This window comes from Chelonoidis abingdonii, chromosome 5, assembly GCF_003597395.2.
Source record: "Chelonoidis abingdonii isolate Lonesome George chromosome 5, CheloAbing_2.0, whole genome shotgun sequence".
Classification (NCBI taxonomy): Eukaryota; Metazoa; Chordata; order Testudines; family Testudinidae; genus Chelonoidis; species Chelonoidis abingdonii.
The window spans coordinates 138,283,521-138,296,858 of record NC_133773.1 but is presented as its reverse complement, the minus strand read 5'-3'; positions in this window follow the sequence as shown (position 1 = coordinate 138,296,858).

The window sequence follows — 13,338 nt, the reverse complement described above, 5'->3', positions numbered from 1 at the left end:
TTCCTGAAATACACGAGGTTAACAGAAAGCAAAATGCACCACAAACTAATGTGTGCAAAAGTGGAGGTGCACTCGTCCCTCTCCTCCGCCTTACTGCTTCATCTACTTCCTCAGGTGAGACCATCTGCAATAAATACATCTCCCTCCTAGCTAGATCCAAGCAGAGCATGTGCTGGGAACACGCAGCATTTCATTCTGTTTGTGGAAAGGTGGACTCAGGGGGAAGGGAAGCTGTGCATTCTCTATTGTTCACGATCCCATTCTGGGCAGCCTGACAAAGAATATGCAGGTTCCAGAATGAGATCAGGATTATGTTTTAGGGGCCAGCTTCGCTGCTATACCTGAGTTGAAATATCTCCAGAGGAAACCTTTGGCCTATCACTTCCCCTTGCTGGAGGACACAGAGCAGAGAAATTATTGCAAGCATGTCAACACACTGCAGTGTTTCTAATTTGCAGAGGAAAAATCCCTAATCATGCCTGGAGATCTGAATGTGGCACGGACTCTGTGAACCTCTCAACATTATTTTTCAAGGCAAGTGAGCAGAGGTTTATATATTTCAAAGGAAAGGCCTGTGACCAGCCTTAAATTGCTGTCACTTGCCTGGCTCTCCCTGGCTTCACATCATCTGTTTGTTCCATTTGAGTCACTTCCTTTAGGTTTTTCTGTAGCACGGGTCAGAGGTCCTGCAGCTTTCCTTCAAATTGTCCTCAAATGACCTCAGCTCAGCAACTGCTTCTATTAATTGCTTTGCTTGTCTCTGCTGAGCAAAATCCTGCCAACGACAGGGCTCAGAACAGTGTCTAAAACAACTTTCACATCCAGTTACAGCCGAGCACGGTCTGCAACACCATTTGCGTTCACGCTTGGTTACAAACCATGGGCCTGATCTACTCACAAGAGAAGCCCTTGCGTGTGTGTGCATTGATTTCAATGGGACTATCTAGAATAATAGTTAATGTATGGCTGGAAGGGACCTTGAGAGATCATCTAGTCCCATTCCCTGTGCTGAGGCAAGATTAAATATACCTACCTACATGAGTAAGGTTTACTGTGGTGAATAAAGGGTAGGAGGAGCAGGATCTATGTTAAAGAGTCATACTAAACATTTGTAAGAGGGAAAGGTTATACAGCACAATTCCTGTCCCCATTGGAAACTTAAATCATATGTGACAATAGTTTTAGCTTGCGTGGCTCAGCTCTGAGGGTGGGTGGATGTAAGAGAGTCCCCTCAGACATTTAAAAGATGTGGCAGGTTGGGATTTGTCTGTCAATCCTTTTTGTCAGAAAATGCAGTTTCTACAAAAATCAAAATTTTCTGTGGGAAAATTTTGATTTTGCCAAAAAGAATTGTTGGGAGAATCGAAAAGAAATGTTTTGGTTTTGTTTGGGTCACCCCAGATCAAAATGTTTTGGTTTCTATGAACAAAATTGAAACATTACATTTTGATCAGTTCAACATTAATCTCCGTCTGTCTGAGCTACCGTGGTGCTTCACGGGAGCTGTAGTTTGAGTACCTCATGCCCCATTCTCTGTGGCCAGGTCTACGCTGCGACTTTAAATCAGTTTAATGGCCGATATACCGATTTAACGCTGTATCCGTTCACATGACGTCGTCATTAATATCGAGTTAAACGGCTCCTTAAATCGATTTCGGAACTCCTCCCAAACGAGAGGAGTAGCGCTAAATTCGATAGCGATAACTCGGATTAGGGTTCGTGTGGACGGAAATCGACGTTATTGGCCTCCGGGCGGCATCCCAGAGTGCAGCACTGACCGCTCTGGACAGCAATCTGAACTCGGATGCAGCGGGCAGGTAAACAGGAAAAGCCCCGCGAACTTTTGAATTACATTTCCTGCTTGCCCAGCGTGGAGCTCTGATCAGCACGGCTGGCGATGCAGTTTGAAATCGAAAAAGAGCTCCAGCATAGACCGTACGGGAGATACTAGGTCTGATCGCTGTATGGGGAGACAAATCTGTTGTATCCAGCTCCGTTACAGAACACGAAATGCCAAAGCGTTTGAATAAAAAACTCCAGGATACACAGCGCTGTGTGACAAGCGTAACGGGAAGCCAGAGACTCAAATGGACGCTCATGAAGGGAGGGAGGGGGTACTGAGGACTCCAGCTATCCCACAGTCCACAGCAGTCTCTGAAAATTATTTGCATTCTTGGCTGAGCTCCCAATGTCTGTAGGTTCAAACACAGTGTCTGGCGTGGTTCAGGGAACAGCTCCTCAGTTTATTTCCCCCCACCACCACGTGAAAAAAAAAAGGGAAAGATTGCTGTGCTATGGCGTTTGCTCAATGCACTCCGCGAAAAAGGCGCCAAAGGGTTGTCTGCTGCCTTCACAAAGGGAGGGGTGAGGCTGTACCCAGCACCACCCGGGGCAGTGTTTTCTGCCCCATCAGGCACTGTGCTCTCAACACGGAAGTGGGAACTATGGGATAGCTGAGGAACAGCTACCCACAGTGCACCGCTCCTGAAATCGATGGTAGCTTTGGACCATGGACGCAAACAATCGATTTCGGGATCCCACTGTGGACGCGCTAAACCGATTTTATTAGATCTGTTTTGTAATATCGGTTTAAGCTAATTCGAAATAATCGTGCAGTGTAGACGTACCCTGTGTGACGGGATGCAAGACCAGACTACATCTGTCATAATGTGTTGCAGCCAGGAGACTGCAATGATTCATCACCTCCCCTCATCAAGAGGGGAGACTGGTGCATCATGGGAAATGTAATCCTATCAAGGAGCCCCACCTGTAGAAGAGAATGGGGATATGAGGCATGTGAACTACAACTCCCACAAGGCACTACAGTGGCATTTCAGAATCAAAATATTTTGATTTTTGTCTAAAATATTTTGGATTTTGATTTTTTGCCAAAAACTTGAAAACCACAAAACAAAACAAAATCTAAACATTTTCTGACCAGATCTACTTAGTAGGAAGCAGTGGACCAAAAGCTGAGTACTGACTGTAAGTATTGCAGTACGGGAATTCCATAGCATATGCTCAAAGTTTCTTGTCCCTCCCTTTGCTTCACTTCTCCAAGACAAGAGAAGCAGACTTATGAGCCAGGTCCAGTTTCAGGTACTGAAGATTGGGTAGAACCTTCCAAAGCTGGGTCAAGGTGAACCCTGTTCCTTTGAGCTCCAGTCTGAGATTGTGACTGTTGGTCATTACCTTTGTAAAAGGTTTTACCATTGTTTTTGTTGCGTCTCCTCCTGAGCTTGGTCTCCACATGTGCTGCTCATTATGTTCTACAGCTGCAAAATGAGAAAGCTTTTGCAATGCTATGCATTCCATCTCTCTGCTGACCTCTGGCATAGATTTGGCTTGTGGATAAAATGCCCAGAATGTAAAATGTTAAGGGCCATGGGCTGTTCTCTAACAAGGCTGGAAGCTGACAAACTGTAGCAAGAATAGCCCCAAAAGCAGAGAGGAATAACTCCACTGCATCCCTGTCCCCTGGCTCCCAGATCCTTTAGGAATCCCACACTAGGACACGCAGAGCAGTCCCCGAGGAACAGCCCCTGCATTAACCATACTCCACTTTCAGGGGTGAGGATTTCCCAGTGGAATCTGCCTGAAAGGCATCAACAGTGATGCCGACTGTGGGGAGGGTGGCGGCAGCCTGGGGATCAGTGTGGGTGGCTCTGCCCTCTGTGAACATCCTACTAACCACACAGCTCTCATGCCTGGTCTACACTACAAAGTTAGGGCAACATAAGCCATCTTGCGTCGACCTTGTGCACGTGTCGACACTTACATTTGTCTCCCACCTATGTAAGCGCCTCTTTACAGTGACGCAACAACACCACTTTGCCAAATGGTGTTGAGCCATGGTCAATGCATTGAGGTTGACACAGTGCGAGTGTAGACACTGCATTACCTAAGTTGACCCTAACAGTCCTCCAGCAGCTGTCTCACAATGCGCAGCACTGACTGCTCAGGTCACAGGTGTGAACTCCACTGCCCAAGGGTCTCGGAGACCAGAAACCCCCGCCCCTTTAAAACCCTGTGAATTTTTTAAATGCCTTTTCCCGATTGTCCAGCTTGGGCAGTACACCAGCTTCACAGCTATGGACGTTTTATTGATTTACTCGTAGAAGAGGTAGAGTTAGTTATCTGCTTTTCATTCCCCTGAAGAGTAAGGCAGGGAAGAAGGCAGAGACGGACATGCAGAGCAGTTTGTTTATATATAGAGGGATGTCTCTTCCATCCTCACGGGAGAACTCCACTGCTGTGTGCAGCTACTCAGCTGACCATGCATGCTACACACTCCAGACACTCTCCATCATGGAGCCGATGGGAGATATTAAATCTCTGGACCTGTGGGGAAAAAGAGGCTGTGCAGGCACAAATATGAACCAACCATAGAAACTTAGATATCTATGAGCAGATTGCATGGGAGATGCAGGCAAAAGGACACAACAGGTACCCCCATCTGCCACGTGAAAACAAAGGAACTGCGGCAGGTATATCAGAAGGCCAGGGAGGCCAATGGTCAATAAAGTGCTGGGCCACAGACTGTTGCTTTTGCAAAAGCTGCAGACCACTGGGGTTGCCCCAAAGAGTGTGAAACACAGACCCCAAGACACAGATCTCTGATGTGAACAGCGAGAATGAAGAGGAGAATGGGGGACGTGCAACCAGGTGGGCCAGCTATGCCTTGAACCAGGACCTGTTTGAGACTCCACCACAGTCCAATCAATCCCAGCAGCTGAGCATGGGCAAGCCTGATGCAGGGGAAGGAACCTTGGATAAGTGTGTCAGTGTATTTCCTATTACAAAGATGTACTGGTGGACCCTAACTTAACAGCTATGGATGTTGCATTGATTTACTCCTAGAAGAAGTAGCGTTAGAACAATGAGAGGTAAAGTTGTTATCTGCTTTTCATTCCCCTGGAGAGTTTGCCAGGGGGAGTGGAGAGAAGAGAGGCATGCAGAGCAGTTTGTTTATGTACGCATGGATATCTTTTGAATCTTCCTGAGAGATTTCAATGAAATGTTCAGGGGAGAACTCTGCAATCCTTTCCCGAAGGTTTCTAGGGAGGGCAGGCTTATTTCTTCCTCTAAGACAGACACTTTCTCACTCCAGTTGGTGATAACTTTGGCAGGCACCTCTGCAGTACATGGGTTAGCAGCATATGGACCAAGGCAGCTTCAGGACACCACCAGCAACTGTTCTCTCTCTGCCTTTGTTATCCTCAGGGGTGAGATATGAGCTAAAATCATCACCGCCTGTGGGGAACGTTGCCAATATTCAGTGTCATTGCCCTATACTCATAGTTTCGTGAAACTGAGCAATTCCCTCCCTTTTCCCCTCGCCCCTGGTGGTCCGTACCATGACATAGTGACATGGCTGGTGCTGTGAGAGGTACCACACACAAGCACTCCGAAGCAGAAGGGTCGCTAAGCAAGTCTTCTTTAAAATTTTAGGGGAGCAAGAGAAGGGGACTTGTGGATCTAAACTTCAGCTTTCCATTGTGACTATACCGACAATGGCACCTGTGTGTGTTTTATCTGCAGCTGCTGCCATTGTGGCCTTGAGGGGCCCCCCCTCCACACCTGCAGAACGCCTGAGCCAGATAAGGAAGGGAAAGACGGGGACTTGGGATGACACGTTCAGCGAGATGCTGCATCAGACCATGTGTTGAGGGCCAGGAGAGTGAATAGTTCAGACCTATGGGGAAGGAAAGAGCAGAGAGGAGAAAAGCCGAGGAGCTCCAACAGGAAAAGGAGAAGGAGATGCACCAGGACATAATGCGGCTTCGCCAGCAGCAAACACAGATGCTGCAGGCTCTTGTGGACCTACAGGTTCAGCAGTCACTGGTTCACATCCCTTTGCAGTCTCCGGAGAACTCCATTACGACACCTCCCTGCACCATCCTCGTCATTCCATGTGGTATCAGAGGCTGCATCCCTACCCTGACCACTCTACCAAGGAGGCAGCTAGGACAAGTACAGGTTCACATACACTGAGCTGTGAGACCCACGGTTGCTGTATGTGTAGCCAAAATGGACATGACTTTTCTTTCCCTTTGTTAATCTCTGTTCCATTAAAATGTTGTTTCTAATGCAGTTGCTGTTAAATTGCACAGATTTTTCTGAACTAATTTTGTTACTCAATAAAATTCTATTGTATGGAAAATAATTCATCTTTATGAGTTCTCAGCATATGCTGCAGAATGCCTAGCGGTACTGACAACACCCACTTGCTTTTTATTGTACAGTGTGACATAGCTCGGAAGACCAGTGATGAACACAATGTAATAATCAAGCACCACAGACTGAACAGGTGGTGTTATAGTCAGAGATGTACATCAAGCATTGCACGATTCCTAACAGGCCCGCAAACTGCAGGACCTGGTAGCGCATAGTACACCACAATGCATAACTCATTGCTGTGGCTCACTATTAAAATGCTTTTTCAAGTTCCCTCTTGGCTCCCGTGTTAAGCTCTTCTAATAGCAGTAGACTCATCATTCGGCCTCCTCCCCCGAGGCAACTTTTCCCCTTTGCCTCACTGAGATCATGCAGGACACTGCAGGCGGCTATACCCATGGGGATGTTTTTCTCACAGAAATCCAGTCTTGTGAGTAAACATCACCATCATCCCTTCACTCTACCAAAAGCACATTCAACTGTCATTCTGCAGCAGCTGAGCCAGTAGCTGAATCTTTCCTTAATGCTGTAGAGGTGGCCAGTGTACGGCTCCACAAGCCAGGGAAGCAAGGGGTAGGCAGGATCCCTTAAGTTCACTACTGGCATTTCAACATCCCCAATGGTAATCCACCAGTCAGGTAAGAATGTCCCTGCTTTCAGCTTTCTGAACAGTCCTGTGTTCTTTAAGATACAAATGGCATGCACCTTTTCTCACCAGCCTGTCTGTGAAGCATCCTTGGTGATCCACCAATATTTTCATAACCATAGAAAAGTATCCCTTCCTGGTGATGTACTCTGGAGTAAGGTGTTCTGGTGCCAAAATAAGGATGTGTGTGCCATCTATTGCCATACTGCAGTTTGGGAACCCCATTGCTGCAAATCCATTCGCTATGTCCTGCCCAGAGTTACAGTCCTGCATAGCAGGAGACGATTAATGTTCCTGCACATTTGCATGACAATGGCCCTCACAGTGGATTTTCTAACTCTAAAATGATTTTCCACTAACTGGTAGCAATCTGGCATTGCAAGTTTCCACAGTGCAATCACCACTCACTTCTCCACAGTCAGTGCAGCTGTCATTCTGGTGTCCCCGTGCTGAAGGGCCGGGGTGAGCTCAGCTCACAGATCCTGGAATGTGGCCTTGTGCATCCAAAAATTCTGGAGCCACTGGTTGTCATCCCAAAACTTCATTTCAGTGGGATCCCATCAGTCAGGGCTCGTTTCTTAGGCCCAGAAATGGCACTCTACTATCTGCAGCTGCTCCATGAATGCCACCAGCGACTTTGAATTCATTTTCACTGTGTCTCACAGCAATCAGTCCTCCACAAAATTGTCATGTGCTCTGCTGATTCAGTTCTTCTTGCAGCTCTGCAGATACCAGAGGATCATGTGTCTGGTGCTTGCAATGCTCATGACTATAGTGCAGAGCTGTGCAGGCTCCATGCGTCTCGCTGAGATGGTGGATAGTGATGGGGGAGAGGGCTGAGCAAGCTTTTGTGGGATTTTTAAAATGATGGGATATTGGCTCCAGCCTGAGCCTGAACATCTACCCTGCACTCTTTGGACCCATAAGCCTGAGTCCATAGATCCAAGCCAGCCATGGCCATGGCGCGGGTCTTTTATTGCAGTGTAGACGTCGCCGCTGAGGCTTGAGCCCATGTTTTCACGTCAGTTATGACATTTGGAAACCTATGAGGAGTCTTTTTCACAATAGCTGTTTAGAAAAAACAATCCCCAACCCTGGGTGGCAAGGCCCCGTGCCAGGTGTGAAATGATCTTCGGGAGTGAGTAAGAAAAGAAAGCACAATGACACCGTCGGGCTTTGTCCCTTCTATGAGCCTTAGAGCTCAACCCAGAATAAACCCGGTTATAAATAGACCAATAAAAAAAACAAAAAGCATCATGTTAATGGCGTCTGACCAGTTCACGTGCTTTCTTAAAGTAGGAAATTCCTCCAAGTGGAATGTTCAGTAATACTCCAAACAGTGGCTATTTATTTCTAACCAGCCTTGGCGTTGAGGTTTTGACTCTTCTCTTTGACTATATTTCATGCGAGGCGCCAGGCAGTCTCGCCCCAGTCACTGGCCTCTCTCCATCATTTGGCTCGCCTTGTTTGGTGTCTAAAATGTATCCCCTCCCACCCCCGGCTCAGACAGAGGGTCCAGCTAGTCTCAGAACACATGGATTTTCAGACGATGCAGGAAGATGCCACCTACGCTAAGTGTGGAGTAATGCTAATAATTAATAGATGCTTTGCAATTATATACAGTGCAGCCTGAACTAGCCATACTAGGCAAGCATCTAAGTGAGGACCCTGCCCCCATGGCAACCCCAAATGTACTGGCCTGATTTCCCCATGCCTACCATGGTCATTTAAACAAGAATGGTAATATTTTGCAAACACTTTGCCCAGGTGTGAATGGCTACACAAGGTGCAAGGCAGCGTAGAGTCTGACCCATTGAGTATAACACCTCTCTGTCTCGTTTTAGGAAGCCAGCCTTTGTTGGGCAACCAATTTTTGCGTCCTTTAAGCGGTGGGTAAAGACTACCATGACTGAAGTTTCTTTCATCCAACAATCTCCACGGGCATTTTGGCTGGTGGGTGTGCCTTTCTGCTTCCTCTTCCTCATGTGAGCAGGGGCAGGGCCTTGGGGCAGAGCGACGGGTGGAGCAGGGCCATGTTTTGGCATTGGGGCCCTGTGGCAGGGCGCTGGGCTGGGACTCCTGAGCCAGCCCTCTGCCACGCTAGGTCCAGTTAAGGGAGTTAGATTGGAGCTGCCTAGAGAAACCTGTGCCTGATTGGCAAAAAGGAAACAGCTTCCAGCCCTGTTAGTCTGGGGCTGCATAAAAGCCTCAGAGGAAGGAAGCCGGGGGCAGACAGAAGGGGGGAAGCCAGAGAGTGGGAGCTCTTCTTTCCGGGCTGCAAATGCTGGGAAGTCCTTCAGCCTGAAACCCCCATGCTGTATACGGTGAGAAGGGGGTGGGATTGCATGCTGTAAATAAACTGCACCAGTGATTGCTGAGCCAGAGGGTCTTGGAGTAGTTTTTGGAGCAGAGCAGTGGCAGGAGCAAAGGGGGCCCTGCTACGCCCTGTTACAGGCCTGTAAAAGATTAATCCGGCCCAGTGGGTGCTGATCACTCCCTATTGTTTTTCAGTGTGTGCTTGAGCCCTGGAACACTCGTGGAGTCGGCGCCTACGTCAATGTGCTTCACCAACAGTGAAGCCTGTGAGGCTGGTTAATGAGTATGAGCTTTATTTCCTAGATGGGAAAACAGCAGCACAGAGAGGTTAGATGACGGTGGGAGGGGGAAAGGAAACCATGGGCACATACAATGGATCCCCATGCCGACACCCAATGAGCTGGCCCCTTCTATGGTGTCACCACCCTGCAACTCACACTGTGCTCCCACTGGCCATGCTAGCAATGTTTGCACCCCCCATTCTGTGGGGAATCAGTGAGAATGGCACAGAATGGAACAAGTCAACCAGCAACAGTACCAGGCTTAACGGGCACTGACATGTGCAGGTGTGACAGCCATCCCCTTGGCCAACACACCAGGGATTGAACCAGGGACCTCCGGAGCTAAAGCCATGAGCTGCTATAGCTTGAGTGAGGAGCATCGCTGTAACAGACTCAGTTCCTCGCCGATCAGGCGCGGAGGGGCACCTGTTACACCCAGTAGGTTATATCAGGCAGCGGTGTGCTATGGATATTTTAAAAAGGGGAGCCACAGATATGCCCCCCTAGTCTGTGAGACACCCTGTGCCAGGGCTGCAAGTGACAGACCTTCTCTGCCCAGGCTACATTGCCACAGTTAAGCTCGGTGGGGGTGGCTAAGCAGGAGGCTGCTATCCAGGGCATTCTTTAAAAGGCCCCCTGGGCTTAGCAGCTTGCTCACGTCTGCTCCACACTACAGTTAGGTCATTGCCAGGCAGCTAACATCAACCTGACTATGGAAGCGTATACACTTACATTACATAACTGCCCCACTATGTCGACTTAATAACTCCACCTCCCCCAGAGGCGTAGAGTCAAGGTTGATGTAGTTAGCTTGACACCGTGTCAGTAAAGAAGCTGCCTTGCTTATGTTACTGGCTTTCAGGAGCTGTCCCGCAACGCCTCACACTGATAGTACAATCAACACACGCGCTCCTGGCGGGGACGTGCACTGCTGACTCAAGGAGCAAAGTGTAGACACGCACAAGTGATGCAATTACTTTGGTGGCTGTATGCCAGCGTAAGTTAGGTCAACTTAATTTTGTAGTGTAGACATGACCTCATAGTTCCAGTCTACTGCCTGCCAGGCCATGCTACAGAGCCCAGACCCCAGCCAAGAGGGGATGGAATGAGAGGACTTTGCTGAGAGAGCATAAAGATTGTACGTATGTTTTCAGCTCTTGGGTTATCATAGGTTTATAAGTCAGATGAAATTTTGGGCTGTTACTGAAGTAGTCTCTTGGTATAACTGTGCTTTTAAAATGAGAGACAAGGTGGATGAGATAATATCTTTTATTGGACCAACGGCTAATGGTGGCAGAGAGACACTTTTGAGCTCCACAGAGGTCTTCTGCAGGACCGGGGAAGGTACTCAACATGTCACAACTAAATACAAGATGGAACAGATTGTTTAGCATAAGGAGTTAACACATGTTGCAAGAAACCATTCAAGGTGAAGTGAGCAGTAAACACCTCTACAGTCATAGGACAAAGGAGGGTTAGTGGGTTACAGACTATTGTAATGAGCCATAAGTCCAGTGTCTTTACTGAGTCCCTACCTGACATCTTAGTCCTCATCCTCAAAGGAATCCTGCCCAACACCTTCAAAAAACGAGCCAGGGAACCTAAATTCATAACTTTACTTGACACTAAAAACCCTGGGGCCAACATGGTGACATTGCTTTTTAAAATGAGCCATGGAGCACCTATAGCAGAGGAACGTGCTGTTGCATAGAATGAGTATATACATCAAAATGACTAGGTAAATAGCGGGGGAAGGTGGTGGTGTCTAGAGGGCAGAGCACTGGGCTCGGTCTCAGGAGATATGGATTCTCCCTTCTGCTGAGGATTTTGGGCAAGTCACTTCACCTCTCATTGCTTCTGTTTCCCTCCTACTCTGAGTCTGTCTTGTCCATTTGGAATGTAAGTTCTTCAGGACAGGAGCTATTACTTATTATGTGCATGTACAGCCCCTAGTACAACAGGGCCCTGGTCTCTGACCAGGCCCCTTGGTACTGCTGTACTACTCATAATAATGGAGGAACGTAATCATTTGGTCTCCCAGCTAAAACCACGCCCTCATCCCCATAATCCGGGAGGGACAGAAAAGTGCTTGGAAATCTCTTCTAAGGTGTCTTCCCTGGTAGTATCTTTAGACATTGTTTCCTGAGCACACTGACAACGAATGAGAGTCTAGCGGTGTCTGAGCTCTGTGATTTAAAACAGGGTCTGGGGTGGAGGTTCCCTGCGAAAAATATGTTCTGGGGTTTTACCCTTTCCTGGGACATTTGTTTACAGCAGCAGCCAGATGGTGCAATCTGGCCCATTGCAACAGGCCGAAATTTTGCTCTTCAGAAGCATTTTTATGAGCTCCAGGGGCAGGGGTGGTTATCAATGTCCAGAGAGGGGGTGGTCCCAGCAGCTGGTTCCTTTCCGTGGTAGAACGTTAACAAGGGCTCCCTTGAATGCCCTCCAGCCGCTCCCTGACTCTAAGCATCAGCAAAGGTTAAACAGGCTTTCACAAGCACTGCGGAGTCAAAGCCATAAGCAGCTTCTGCTTGTGGGTATTTCAGTGAGTCAGTCTTGCTGCTGCACACTGCTGGGACTCGTGCTCAAATACAACTTCCACAGACTAGGGAAATGGGCACGAATGCAAACCAGTGAGCAAAACTCTGCTAGGGCAGGTGTCTGGGGCTCCAAGGGCCTGAAACTGGACGACAAGAGGACTTTGCTGGCCACACAACTCCTCGCTGAGTCCCTCTGGCCTTCACTCTTCCTCCCCTGCCTTTACTCCTATGAATCCGAGGGCAGACGTGGGGTGACAATGACCTTCCCCAGCTGTCCTCAGGGGCGGATGAGATCCTGCTGCCACATTGTGGGATGCTGCAGTGGCTGAATTAGGGCTTCCTGAATCACAGCTGTGGCTGCACTGGGAAAGAGCAGGGAGTGCACATGTGATGCTCCTCCCTGGGGAGTGGGTGCTGGCTTGCGCGGCTGTGGGGGGCACAAGCTGCACCCTAAAAAGTGGCGGAGTGAATTTCCCCTTCTGCCCCAAGACCACAGAGGATCCCTGGGAGCCATTGAGCTTCTCCGAGTCCCAGTGCCTTCTGGGCTCCTGTTTAGTGGCACAGCTATGTACCGTCCCCTACTGATGGTGTAGAAAACACCATGCTCTAGTCCTCCAGGTCAACGGTGCAGGGAATGTGAGCTGCCAAGGGACCAGCCCTTTCTGGGTGTGTTTCATCCAGTATTTGAGTTGCACCTGGCTGATAGTGTAACCCAGCAGTGTGGCTGCGCGATGGATTTAGATTAATAGATTCATAGACTCTAGAACTGGAAGGGACATCAAGAGGTCATCAAGTCCAGTCCCCTGCCCTCATGGATGTTGATACTGTACATTGATCTGGACCCCACAACAGCATAAGGTAAAGCAGTTGGCATAGGTGGGGTGTTGTACCCTAATGCCAGTGTAAGAGTTGGAGAATTGCACAATTCCTCCCCAAGACAGGTAAGAGCCTGATACCTGAGTAGGCGACTCAGCATCACCAGACAGGGGACGGACATGTGGGAAGCCCCATAACCATGACATGAGCCATAATGTTGAACTTTTGTCTGTCGTAACTACAGAATCTGTTGTTACTTAGTCTTTCATTGGCTTCATCTTCTGCCTCTTCAGTCACCCAATTGTTCTCTTTCCCCCAGCAGAATGCATAGTCTCCATTGAGTCTTAAGGCGTGTCTACACTACAGCAGCACATCTATAGCCACTGCAGTGGAAACATTTTTCACAGCAACAGACAGGGTTTTTCCATTGCTGTAGGTAATCACTCCCCTTCCAGAGGCAGTGACAAGGTCGATGGAAGACATCTTCCAATGGGCTAACAGTGTCTACACCGGGGCATAGGTTGACTTAACTATATCACTTAGGGGAGTAAATTCCCTC